General features: G+C 41.5%; 1 protein-coding gene across 5 annotated transcripts in view; it reads left to right on the forward strand.

Annotated features, from left to right (window-relative positions):
- LOC124594917 (protein PALS2) overlaps positions 1-14,411 on the forward strand; it is a 344,549-nt gene that overhangs the window by 160,285 nt on the left and 169,853 nt on the right. Inside the window, exon 1 of one of the 5 annotated variants that reach the window (XM_047133409.1) lies at positions 12,089-12,214. The exons of the other annotated variants lie outside the window; for them this stretch is intronic. The gene's annotated coding sequence lies outside the window, so the exon portion shown is untranslated. Of the gene's footprint in view, positions 1-12,088; positions 12,215-14,411 lie in introns of those variants that run through there. 5 annotated transcript variants of the gene reach the window in all.

Here is a 14,411-nt window from a genome sequence, read left to right on the forward strand (position 1 = left end):
TCCCTGATTTCACAGTCGAATCTTTGCTTGAACAAGGTTACAATGTCCAGGCGTCTCTGCTTCTCTTCAGCAGTCAAACAGTGTGGGACCCATCTCGCAGAAATTTACCTCTTCTTCAAATCATGTATCAGAATGCGAAATATTGATGTCGGGGAAATTCCCACGGCCTCAGGATGTTTCTCACAAGTCGCACAGCGATCTTCTTCAAGAGCATCTGCCACAAGTTTCACATTTCCTTCATCTCTTGACGTTTTTGGCCTTCCGTGTCTTGGTTTATCGTCTGTGTTGATACAACCATCACGAAAACGATTAATTCAACATGAAACTGTTCTACGGTCCACTGAAAATTCACCACAAACTTCACTTAGCGCTTTGTGGATTTCTGTCGGGTTTTGCCTCGTAATGTTTAAATTTTGATGTACGACCTCTGGTCTTCAACATTCACAGTACCCGAGATCCCTACAGAGACTATTTGTGTCTCTCGCCAATTTCATGTTAGAGCGCACAACGAAAAAACAAAAACACATGCACATGCTTCTTCCTCACGCTCCCAGCTATGTATGACGTAATTTTCATTGTTGTTGTATGAAACAATCCACAGTAATACCAACCTGTGCATTATTTATGAAACGTCCCTCCGTAGGAAGTGCGCGGACTATCTCGGCGCGCGCCCTGGCCGACTCATATTCCCACCTGTCCACAGTCCCCTCCTATGTCCTCCATGCTCGCTAATTTTAGATTCCCGCTGGAGGTCGAACGTAAATGCGCATCCGCCATGAAGGTTATGGATTCATTGCCCATCGAGACGAACCAATGATATGAGTGCGTGGTGTCTGTTCTTTTTCACATGGAGCTGGATAAATCATATGCGTAGCGACAAAGCAATTTGCAATCGAAAGAAATTATTATTTGCAAAATTTCACTTTGCTGATAGGAGAGTTCGATCTTGTTTCGATCAAGAAAATAAATTGTTTTTAGAGCATCGTTACTATTATTATTAGGCTGTTTTAGAAGAATGTAATATTGATTACGTAAGTTACCTATATCTAGCTTTTTGTATCTGCTTGACATTTTTCACCTATGTAGGCGATGTAGATTAGTTTGAAGTTAGAAGTGAAAACTTCAAACAGCCAAGATTGCTGTATTACAGCATTTATTTTGATTACCGAGTTTAGCAGTCTCGACCCTGTCCACACTATACCGCGTCACATCATAAAAAGACATTTCAGATACATAAAAACCGTAGTAAATGGGCGTGTAAAGTATAAAACAAACATTACATAAAATGTCATGCATATCGCACCGACTATATACGCTTATATTCGTACAGTTGCTGAATAAAGACCCAGAATCTGTGCACATGGTCGAGATTCATTGAAGTGTATTGCATAAGATCCAGAGTTGATAACATAGTGTAGTGAAACCGGTTATCAAAATGATTGCTGTACTGTAGCGATCTTGGCTGTTTAGAAGTAAAAATTTCAATTTCATAACTACATTTTTCTTCAAGTGTGACACTATGTGATGTGTGAACTTCTCCCTTCCGGCGTCTACCCACTACACTGATATTTTGTTCTTTGCAGGACGCATCTATGACATCTTCGGCAGTTACATTGAGGCATATACGTAACATATGATTTAATATCTGATGAAAATGTCTTTTCCGAATTGTAGATAGTTGCTACAATGGATCAGAAATTTCTTCATTATCAATTTTGCCAATAATAAATGAACTAATTGACAGGACAGTACAACTGTAACTGTGTAAAGGCTACTACACAGCTGTAGGGTATACACAGTTATTGTTATTATACGTTTTTGCCCTTCGACCCTTCTGCCGGAAGAAGGAGCTACTGATTCGGAAAGTTTGCGCATTTCCACCTTTTTTTCTGCCGCCATTTGCTGAGTAGTCATTTTATGCATCCATATTTTTAAACACTGATTACTTTTTTTGAAAATACGTATTGTTTACAAGCGTTAACACAGCAAACCAGTTCAGTATGCTGTACTTCCGATTTTTGTCACTAGTCTTACACTTCCCAAGCGTCAGACTGCGGCGTTTATCGGATAATGTGGCATTCTGTAGTTACCACATGGACATTTTATCAATGATATTGGTTTTCAAGAGCACTCTGAGATCTGTTGGCACTGCTCCCAGTGTTACTATTATTATTACCATCTTTGTTACCATCAGTGGAAGTCGTGAGACACAAAGCATTGGCAATGCCGTTCTCTCAATGTGGATAAGTAGCTTTCTTTTGTGAGACAGAGTTTTAATTAGCACTCGCGATCACCCAGAATCGCTTCATCATTCTATGAAAAAATTGTTAGAAATAATCAGTACGAATTGTCCTATTGACTCATTAGTTCGTGGTCTAATAAAACACCTACAAAAGTTAAATAATTTTATCTTATGACATTTTAAAAATAAGTGTCCGAAGGATTTTTTTTTTCATTTTAGTGTTTTGTTACGCACTAATGTTGATGGTGTTCCAAGAAAAGGAACATCACTGTTTTAATACCGTGGCTGAGTATATTGTATCTCTCAACGCCACTCTACTGGACCTACGTCATCGGCTGTCTTAAAGCGCTGGATACACCGAGCTGAGCAATCTGCCGTTGTGAATCCCAATCAGAGGACAGTGTTGTATGCTTCCTGTGGCGTAAGAAAGTGAATCAGCGAATTTTACTTAATTTTATTGTTGCACATCGTCAAACGGTTGGGTGTGCAACTTCGAAAAGCTCAAATAATAGAAGACATGGTCGCTATAAGTTTTATCGGTTTCCTTCAGATATAGATCGGCGTAAAATGTGGCTTGTATATTCAAGGCTTCAGAAATAGATGTGCTCACACAGCGGTGGTAATGAAATTACGTTTTGTAAGGAGTGTGTTTGTTTCATTCAATCTTGCTGCAGATTATGTTTGCGTAACACGACGTAACATGGTAAGTTTAAAATAAGTTACTTTTCTTGAATTTATTTTCAACAACTATACAAAAGACCCCAAGTCATGCTAAGCAGCTGTTAATTTTATAAAAAGAGTAATTTAATAATACTTTATCGCAGGTTGTTGGTAATAACAAAATATTTGCAGTTTTTTTTTACTTTTTAAGTAACTTCTGACTGATTTCTTTTAAACCTTTTGAAATTGTCGATAAAATTGGGATCAGTAATACACTTTGATTACTCACGCAATGCCCTCTTGTGCTGACATGGCCGGCCGGTGCGGCCGAGCGGCTCTAGGCGCTTCAGTCTGGAACCGTGCGACCGCTACGGTCGCAGGTTCGAATCCTTCCACGGGCATGGATGTGTGTGATGTCCTTAGGTTGGCTAGGTTTAAGTAGTTCTAAGTTCTAGGGGACTGATGACCTCAGATGTTAAGTCCCATAGTGCTCAGAGCCATTTTGTGCTGACATGAAATTTTTATGCCTGTTGTGTTCAATTTTAACATTTTTCCGTAACTGCTTACAGTGCAGCTCTTACTTACCGTAAACATAAGTGGATGTACCATACATAATCCAGAAAATACGATACTGGTAACGCATTTTAACTGCTTTTGGTAAATATTTAGAACAGCAACGTATGACTTACATGGAACGTAAGTGAATGTATCGTATCTCGAAATACTCGTCTAATCACCTACTTTAATATGCTTCCGTCTTAAAGTAAAATGGAAGCCAGTACATTTACTACGCTGTGATACTATCTACGCAAGGGGTGTACACTCGTGGACAAAACGAGCGAGACCCCTCGTCTTTTTGTTATGCTGATCCGCACGGCTGTAAAGTCTGCTACACAGCATAACAGGCAAGGCGACGAAGTGCTACCAACATACTATGCACAGGTGTGAAATTGAAAAACTATTCGCCATTTGTCAGACTGTTTTCAGTCATGTGTAAGACTATATTATTTCTGATTAGAGTGTTAACCACAACACCTAAATATAAGATATAAATGAAAGAAGAAACGTTAATTAGTATGAAGTGTACTAATAAAACTGAATTTCAGCTTATCGAGATAACGCAACTGTTTTAGTAAGACAAAGTACCCCAGATCGTTTGGAATTAGCAAAATATTACGCGCATTCGGCTCCGAAATGGTCTGTGTCAACGTTCAGACCAGTCACACTGAATTACAGTTGCTGACCTACCATGAAAGTGTGCAAATTTAGCAATGCGTGAAGATTCATAACGAAATTCAGTTAAAAATCATTCAGTGCCACATTTAAGTCAATTCAGTTATTGACAGAAGCGGAAATAGTAGGCAGTAACAAGTATGTAATTCTACAAGAGTTTCATATCGACATTCACAGGGCGCCGGTACAGAATAAAGGTAGCAATAAAACATATTGAGGGGGCGAGAATTTCTTAAAATTCCTTTACTCATAGTCTATCTGCCTCTATCAAGATTAGTACCGAAAACAAACCAGACCTCCCTTGCAGTAGCAAACACCTTTCACTACGCTACCAGACAACCCAGGCAAATGGCCCTCTATTATTACTCCAGACATGAATAAGTCGGCAATTTCGCAATGAAAATGTCAAAATGATCAGCAGTTTCTGTGGCATAGAGCTTTCTGGACTCAAAAACATGAATTGTCTACCTTTATGTCACCGCTTATATGACAAATCATTCGGGATGTTTATCGAAATAACAAAAAAACTGTTATTAGCGAGTAAATTTAATAGGATAATTCTGCACCACCCCAGGAAATAAACGGCGACGTAGCTGCCAAACGTATTCTACAATGTTTCGAATTCTCCATTAGACGTGCCACAGCCAGAAAACGTTGATTAGCCGAAGTGTTCCTTAAGGTAGCTAGCAATGGGCATGCTCCCACATCTAAAACGCGTTGGCATTAATAGTGCGATCTGAATTACCACGTGTATAGGCAAATGGATTTTATTTGCATTCCTGTAAACGTGATTTGGATCGAAAGCGTAGCTACGATTAATATGCTGATGTATAGACTGCAACTGGAACATTTCGAATAAAGAGTAGGGGAAATTATTATGCGGCCCTTATCTTCAGTAACTGTGGTAGATATTTTCGTTGTTAGGATTTCGTCACGTAAATCGGTAAAAATGGAACCCTATTAGTCTCACTTTCTTGACCGTCTGTCTCTCTACCCAACCCTAAAAACCCGTTTACCTCGAGTACGGGTGGACACAATAAGCGGAAATGTATCGCACTTGCTGCGGTATACGGTCCCTTGGTGGTGTAAAAAAGTGAGCTATGTCAACGCAATCTAAAGATACGGCCTTTTATGTAAAGAAAATTTACGCGAAAGGTCAAAAATGGCTCTAAGAACTATGCCACCAAACTGCTTAGGTCACCAGTCCATAGATCTAGAACTACTTCAACCTACCTAACCTAACACACATCCATGCCCGGGGAAGGATTCGAACTGACGGCGCAAGGAGCCGCGCGGTCCGCGACATGACGCCGTTGAGCGCACGGCAAGCTGTTAATATCATCTGGTGTTACTAAAAAGTTATTCACTTCTGGTGTATGATTTTCTGCGCAGTTCATTTAAGAAAGAATGCCTAAAATATATTTGATGTTACGGAAGAAGAAGAACGCCTAATTCATTTCCCCTTGTCTTTATTCATGATGTTAGATTCGCAATCTGAGCATACGTACTATCCATAACCACACTTTAGATCCAAGTCATAGTTGCAGATATGCGAATACAACACATTGGCTTATACTTGAGGTATTTCGTTTCCCACGAAGTGGTGGCAGACGATGCTGTGGCGTCTTCGAAGCGCGAGTTTCGCCAGTGCTAGGTATCTCAGCACATCAGCTGAGCGAACTTGCATAGTATGTTGGTAGCACTTCGTCGTCTGGCCTGTTATGCTGTGTAGCAGACTTTAAAGATGTGCGGATCAGCATAACGAAAAGGCGAGGGGTCTCGCTCGTTTTGTCCACGGCTGTACATTTGAGGGCCTTAAGAGCATATTAAAAAAGTGTAAGTGTTTCATAGAGTTTAAATGAGCACCCTCAACGTAGGATTCAAAACGGCACATTGTTCAGCTTGTACTACACAGTGCTCTAGGCTGTATAACGACAACCACGTCAGACGATTCCGGCAATCGAGTTCTCAAGTTGCCACTCTGCGCGCTGCTTCTGACCAACGCCGCCGTGCACACGCTGCAGTGCGCTATGTCTGATTTCCTGCCATATGTTAATTGTTGATTACTTATTTACAAGAAAAAAAACACGCTTTGTTTAAATATTTTATACATGGAAAACACTGCATAATTTGCTGTATGGAAGTGATAAAGTTTCACGGTTGAATTTCACATTTCGAAGGCCCGTTATGAAGTAATTCGTTCGGTTTGTTGCCACAAATAAATTTACGCTAGCAGTGCAGTGCATATCTGCGCTGTTGCGTACAGTACGAAATGCTGTGTCGTGTTCGTAAATGATCACAGCGCAACACATTTACCCCTTGCCTCTACAACTTCAGGCCGAACTCTGTCAACAGCAGGAAACTATCATGTGTCCAGGGACATGAAAAAAAAAACTAAGGAATGAGAAAAATGTGTAGGCGTCTAATACAGTACATAACAATGCAGAACTTTTTCTTTACAGGAGCCATCGAAATTTCGACCATCACAAATGTAATTTGCGGGGAACAAACTAAATGAATTACTCTATAACGAGTCACTAGATGCCAAGGATTTCTCGAAACAAAACACTCAGTTAACAACTTTAATTAACTTTTGAAGTTTGTCGTTGGAGTTCGGACTCATTTTGCATAGTATTGCCTCGTACTATAGACACACAACTCGTGTGTTTACCTAAGGAAAGTTACTGAACCCTTTGCGTGTTCGTGAAGAATGATATAATGGTTTAATTGGAGTTATTTTTACACCTTTATTTGTTGCGTGTAGCTCCCATTGGAGTCGGGTTTATTATAACAGAGCTCTAGATCAGTAGGAGAAAAACGCAGGAGTAAACCGAAACGTTTCGAAATATCCGTCCCATGGTCCACTCGGCCGAGATACATTGGAAGAACTCATCTACGAAAGAAATGGCTTATACATCATTCCCATCCGACTCATTGTTAAGTACTGCACCTTAGCCTGGGACACTTATCAGATAGAGACAGAGCAGGTCCAAGAAAAACCGGCGCGTTTCGTCACTGGTTCGTTCAGTGAACGCGGGAGCGTTACGGATATCCTTTCAACTACAGTGTCAGACACTCCTAGGGAGGGATTGAGAATCACGGAGAGGATTAATGCTAAAATCCGGTAGCATACTCTTCGAGAAAATTCGAGTAGCATATCGCTCCCACCGACGTACATCTAATGGAAAGACCACGATGTATTAATCCGGGAAGTTCTAGCTCATACGGAGGCTTAACGCAGAAGTACCCTCTGCCGCACGCTATAAGGCGACTTGGAGAATATAGACGTAGGATGCAGTGCATCCTTAATAGCCGTAATTAATCGTGGGCAGGCAGCGATTCGAACTCGCTCTCTGATGTCTATGAACCCAGTGGCTTAGCATATCATCACTTTTGTGTGCACTCCTCCAACTCTACAAGCGCTGTTTTTTTCCAGTAAACACGCCATCCATAGGTTTCTGCTGTTTCTTCGGGCGATCATGTCTGTTTCTTTCCTCAAGTGTGGTGAAAGCAGTTCTCCGTCTTGCGACATATACTATCTGCTCAAAAGCATCCGTATAGCCGTATGTAATGCGGATTTGACCACTAAACGTCACGAGATGAGGAGTCTTCGTTATAAAAGGAGGCGAGGAGTACCGTGTTGTCAGTAAAGAAGGAGTAACAGCTGCAGAGGTTGGGCAGGAGAGCACCTTGGCTTCCAACGCGGACTAGTCATTCGAAATCACCTAACTTGTGAGTAACAGATCCATCAAGGACATTTCAACCCTTCTAAAGCTGCCCAAGTCGACTGTTGGTGATGTGACTGTGAAGTGTAAACGTGAAGGAACAGCCGTAGTTAGACCAAGATATGGCAGACTTCATGTACTTACGGTACCGTCAAGCATTGCGTAAAAAATCGCGTGATATCAGCGGAAAGAATCACTCGGGAGTTCCAAAGTTCTATCAACAGCCCAGCCAGCACAATGACTGTGCTTGGGGAGTTAGAAAGAATGGGGTACAATGACCGAGAAGATGGCCACACGTTTCTGCAGTCAGTGCTAAATGGAGTCCGCCCCCGGTAGCTGAGTGGTCAGCGCGACAGACTGTCAATCCTAAGGGCCCGGGTTTTATTCCCGGGCGGGTCGGAGATTTTCTCCACTCAGGGACCGGGTGTTGTGTTGTCCTAATCATCATTATTTCATCCCCATCGACGCGCAAGTCGCCGAAGTGGCGTCAAATCGAAAGACTTGCACCAGGCGAACGGTCTACCCGGCGGGAGACCGTCGTTACACGACATCATCATTATCATCAGTGCTAAGTGGAGTGTGAGGTGATGTAGAGAGCGACGGCTGCGGACAGTGGTGACTGAAAGCGAGTGATATGGAGTAATCAATCACACTATAGCCCGTGGCAGTCAGATGGAAGGGTTTGCGTCATGCGTAATACAGAGATGTGGTGTTACGGTATGTCGGTGTTTCCTTGTCGTCAGCGTGTAATCGCCTTATTGCGCTTAAGAAAATCCTAAATACGGAAGGATATGGACACATTTAACAGCAGTGTGTACTGCGTACTATGAAGGACCAGTTCGGAGACGATGGCTGATTGTGTCAGTATGAAAGCGTTCCCTCTCGTAAAGCAGCATCTGTGAGGCAATGGTTTGTGGACAATAACATTCCTGATATGAACTGGCCTGTCCAGAGTTCCGACGTAAACCTAGTGGAAAGCCTCTGGAATGCGTTGGAGCGCAGCGTTCAACATTGCCACCTTCTCGTTTTGGACCCTTGAGGAAGACTAGGCCGCCACTCCTCCACAGGCATTTGGACACCACACTGAAAATGTCCGCAGAGTTCAAGCCGTCATAAAGCCGAACGGTGGTGTACTATGCTGCATCAATAACCAAGCACGATTTACGACTGATTTACAAGTGTTTCGTGTAACTCTCTGCAACCCCGTACTTTATAGGTAATAATAATATACGTATAAGCACTGTTAAAATTAACGCATCTGAATTTCTTGCCCTCAGAAAGGATTCCCTAGTTCTTAAGGAACGCTCATACAAAGCCTGAATTTCAAGGTATACGATAATAGTATACAGAAGCACTCACAGACAGCCAGAGTGTTACAAAAAATGTAGTGAAACGCAAGTATCTGGCGGGTAATATTATTTCTAGTGGATGGAATTAATTGCATCGATGAACAAGACTTAAACCACTTTAAAGTTGATCGCACTGTCACATGTCTATTGCATACTCTTATTGATAAATCATGCTGTCTGTACTGGCCAGTCCCCTTCAAAATTAATATTAGATTGTATACTGTAAACAAAACCTGTCGCTCAGTAATAGTGTATCGCTTTCAATAGTAACGTTACTTTCATAAGCTTGTTACGTAAAAATAAATTAAATCAAGCGAAAATTAAACACTTTTGTTGCTACAGTTCGATTTGAGATTACATTACAAGCAATGCCAGCGATGTAAAATACCAAATATAATGCATTTTTAAAATTTTTCAGTTGAGATCATAAAATCTAACCTTTCCCAATTTTGTGTATCTTTGCCTTTAAGAAAACTGTTTATATAATATATGACTGATTCTAATAGAGTACCTGAAGCTATGCTTCTCAGTTAAAAATTGTTCAAATGGCTCTGAGCACTATGCGACTTAACTTCTGAGGTCATCAGTCACCTAGAACTTAGAACTAATTAAACCTAACTAACCTAAGGACATCACAGACATCAATGCCCGAGGCAGGATTCGAACCTGCGACCGTAGCGGTGGCTCGGTTCCAGACTGTAGCGCCTAGAACCGCACGGCCACTCCGGCCGGCGCATCTCAGTTAATTTCTTTTAAGTATAACAGTTTTTCTTGTCACAACTAGATAGTTGTAACTTCATTAAATTCTTCAGAACAATTACGTCTACCTAGCAAATATTGCCGCAAGGGGTAGCCGCGCGGTCTCAGGCGTCTTGTCACGGTACGCGCGGCTTCCCCCGTCGGAGGTTCGAGTCCTCCCTAGGGCATGGGTGAGCGTGTTGTCCTTAGCTTAAGTTAAAGTTAGATTAAGTAGTGCGTAAGCTTAGGGACCGATGACCTCCGCAGTTTTGTCCCATAAGACCTTACCACAAATTTCCAAAAAATTAGCAAATATTGATTACATGTATCTTCCTTAATATGATTTTTTCCAAATAATATATTCTTTGTTTCAAATACGCATAAGTCGCAGAAGAAAATTCATTTTGGGATTATAAGTCGGGAACTAATTTTTTTCTTTTGCTTAACGTAGTTTTATTTTTGCTTTTATTCCGATACAGTACACCCAAAATCGTCGTAGTGTAGGAGTGCCAGCAACAATCTACAATCCTACCAACGGACAGCATTAAAAAAAAGTAAACAAAAACTCTTGTTGCCATTACCACTTTTAGCCACACAGTTACACATTTGTTCAAAGCTCATAGCCTCTTCAGGTGTTGGCGTTATGCATCCAGCTACTATCCCTAGGCTAGATGGTCCCTCGACTCAATTAATAATAATAAGTGATGGCTTCGCTGCACATTTCCTCCTTTTAGTGGCTCCTTCAATGTTCTTGGTCTAGCTCTAACAGTGCTAGGTTAGATCTTTACTAAAGCACGGACAAATTAACGCTGTAGGAACAAGCCAAACTTCCATATACGTTCACTAGGGCCTATCACAATAATGAATTATTACGCTCAAGACAAAAAATACCAATTCACCATCAACAAAACAGCCACAACTCTATTACCGCAGAGTGTGCCACGTGACCCATTAACCACAATTCAAGTTACTTTTGAGTGAGGTTACCGAGTCTCTAGATTTACAGCACAGAAGCGTACGAATCACAGTCTGTTGTCCCCAAACGAACAAACACGAGCTTCAATTCTTGTTCCTTACAGCTCATCAAATACTCATCTATCAATAAATAATTGCAAGCCTAGCAAACTATAAACCGTAATGACAGATCTCGCAGCATATCTATACCTATTAAGCAGACCTAACTTGCCAACCGCGAGACCAGCGAACCAGATCCAAAAAAAATTCTCGTGGCAGGAAACTTGATAACTCACACATGTCCGGTGGTTTCTCACCTTACGACCACAGCACACATTAGTTCGCTGCCGACTCGTGTACTCACGACTATGCCCTTATCGACACGAACCGACTTCTCATCCGGTACAAATGGTGCTGCCTATCTTTTGCATGTAAAAGGATGTGAACCATTAAATTTGGCACAGATGTACGGCACCACTATCCATTGTAACAATTTCAGTATTGCTGGCGACGGCTGTCGGCTGCACTCTCAGCTGCCAGCTACGACTGTGGGCTTTTGTAACCTCTCTGGACAGCGGAGCTGACAGATTTTCGCGCACCGCAGCGAGTCACGGACAAGCATTCTGACGTTATGACGTCTACAACATAATTACAAAATAAACGTTAATAAATTTAAAGACATTCGTATGAACATTTCCTGGGTTTTAACACGTATCCAGATTTTACGTCTGAGTAGGGAAAGGCGACAAAAAAAGTGCGTTCTCTTAAATGACACAGCACAGTGGACACACCCCATGCTAATGTCCACTGATAGGTGTCCGGATACTTTTGATCAGACAGCGAATACGTAATCAGTCTCTGGGTTGATGATTCTACGTTACCGCCGTTTATACCCGATTCACAAGCGACATAGATTCAGATGACTCTTTTGGGACTAGAAGAGCATATAAGGGCAGACGACATGCGAAACGCATAATGACAGCAGGACAACAAAAGGAACGATGATGAGCTCACTTCAGTGCAGGACTAATTTCGTCGTTAGTGAGGCTTGTGGCTGGCCGAGAGAACAGAGCGTAATTGTGTCACTTCCAAGATAGCGAGTCTCGGGAAGCGAGTGTAATCTCGCGGCGACATCGTGGCTCGACTGGAGAGGCAACACCGTAGCTCCTGATGACACACGCAATCAGGCCGGAGCGCTCCCGAAAGTGTGCGTTAGAGGCGCAGCCCGTGCGGCCGCCTGCTTCATTTGCTGCCCGGCAGTGGAGGAGGGAACATCGTGTAGCTGCCTGCTCATCTCCCTTCGCTGCTGTGACGTAAGTACGGTGTACGCACAGATCGACTTTCCCTTTCTCTGATTATATCTGCGCTGTACACGTGCGTGTCAAACGGTGTGTGCCATTGTGCCACAGCGTCAACCTGTTTCCCATTTCTGTTATGGAACGAAATACAAGAACTGCGCAGTACGATAGTCTAGTAATTAGCCTATTATCTCACAGTTTCAACTCAGATGGTGTGGTGTCGTAGGCCAAACGATATTTCCGCTGTAATTCTCCAGGAAAAGCTAATTCTTGACATACAGTAAGTAGATTTTCACGACATAGATCCTTTTGTCAAACGTTTACCGGTCTGTTTTTACCTTTCTTTCTTTTTTTTCCATAAGGTGCACAAACCTTCGGAAAGATTAGTTGGTCTCAATATAAATTCAATATCCTCATTAGTACAGTCACAGAGTAATTCGGCTGAGCTGTTTACTGCCACAACTTCTGAAGCGCACCTACTTACATTATGTCTTCGAGCATACAGAATTTTCCAAAAAAAAAAAAAAAAAAAAAAAAAAAAAAAAAAAAAAAAAAAAAAAAACTTCAGTAATTGTTTTACGGCGTAGAAGTAGTTGTCAAATAGATATGATTTCAGTTTACGTTAGAAGTTAATTTTAAATCTTAGTGATGAATCTTTTTTTTTTTTTTTTTTTTTTTTTTTTTTTTTTTTTTTTGCGATATCTCGCTTCTTTCTGAAGCTGAGTGAAGGATAGCATTGGTCATTTATTCTTCTACGATTATATTTTTGTATTACTATTGGTTCTGTGTGTGTTATACCACGTGTATCACTTCACATGCATAGTGTTGTGACAATTATGACATCCGATGGTGGCTGGATTGAGTGATATAAATTATAACATTGTAAGTGTTTACAACGAAAATGAAATGAAATGAGCGTATGGCATAGTTGGCCGGGAGGCCCCATCCGGGAAAGTTCGGCCGCCAAATGAAAGTCTTATTTTAATCGGCGCCACATTGGGCGACTTGCGCGCCGGTGATGAGGATGAAATGATGATCAGAACAACACAACACCCACTCCCAGAGCGGAGAAAATCTCCAACCCGGCCGGGAATCGAACCCGGGCCTGCTTACACGGGAGGCGAGCACATTACCACCCACCTAAGTACGCGCACAGTGTTTACACTCATAAGTGTTTACAACGTACTGCAATGCTGTAGGTGAAGTCGATACGATCAGAAGGATATAGGACGCTTGTGGTCTACAAGCTGGGAAATAACCTCAAATTGGTCTACAAACGACAACTTTATTACAGCGCATGGGCGCTGTGCGAGATTTTGACTAAAATCGTCATATACTATTAAAAACCACTTGTTCTTGCACTTCACAAAATGGGAAAATTGACGCTTGTATAAATTTTACTTCATAATATTGTGAATTTGAATTAAGAATTGAACCGTTTTCTTTGTCTGGCCTTCTACGAAACTACTGTGCTTCTAACGGTTCAGTTCGGATCGAATTGTAAACGTAATTAATTTTTGCGTCACTTTTATGAAAGTCTTTTTTTCTTTAATTACCCTCACAGGGAAGTTTAAATTAGTAATGTTAACGAAATGACTGACCAAGACGGTTATATAAGACAACAAAAGGATATTGAAAACCTCGCATGGCACGCACGCTGTATGCCTTATGAGGCTTTTGTAGGACAAGTTGAGGGTATTTTCCGTCTTGATAGTCAGCAAATGCCGTATATCAAATTGTTGTTCTCAACTTACACCACAACACTGTGGTACGTTTATATCCTGTATACCAGTGAATCAAGGAATTGCACCCCTTATTTCATGTAATTGTAATCCACTTTTTATTAGCAACAGTATATTGTGATTAAATAAATATCGAATTGAATGTGTTATCTCTTTCTATTACCAAGGTGCCTGACAGATCCTGACTGTTTAACCAATTCAAAAATACGTTCTGTTCAGTCTTTCGAGGTGGCATAACTGGATAAAGTATTCTGTACTGCATTTACCAGTGCTAAAAGCCAGTATTAGAGTGCTATCTTACCAATGGTAGAGCAGGACACTGATTTATGGAAGATCTTCACCTAACGACTTAACAGGCGAAGCACTATTATTTTTTTACTATTTCGTCGAGTTCCGTACATGTTATATCGCTGAAGACCTCTTCAAAGGCCGGCCAGAGTGGCCGAGCGGTTCTAGGCGCTCCAGTCTGG

The sequence above is a fragment of the Schistocerca americana genome, chromosome 2 (genome assembly GCF_021461395.2).
Source record: "Schistocerca americana isolate TAMUIC-IGC-003095 chromosome 2, iqSchAmer2.1, whole genome shotgun sequence".
Taxonomy (NCBI): domain Eukaryota; kingdom Metazoa; phylum Arthropoda; class Insecta; order Orthoptera; family Acrididae; genus Schistocerca; species Schistocerca americana.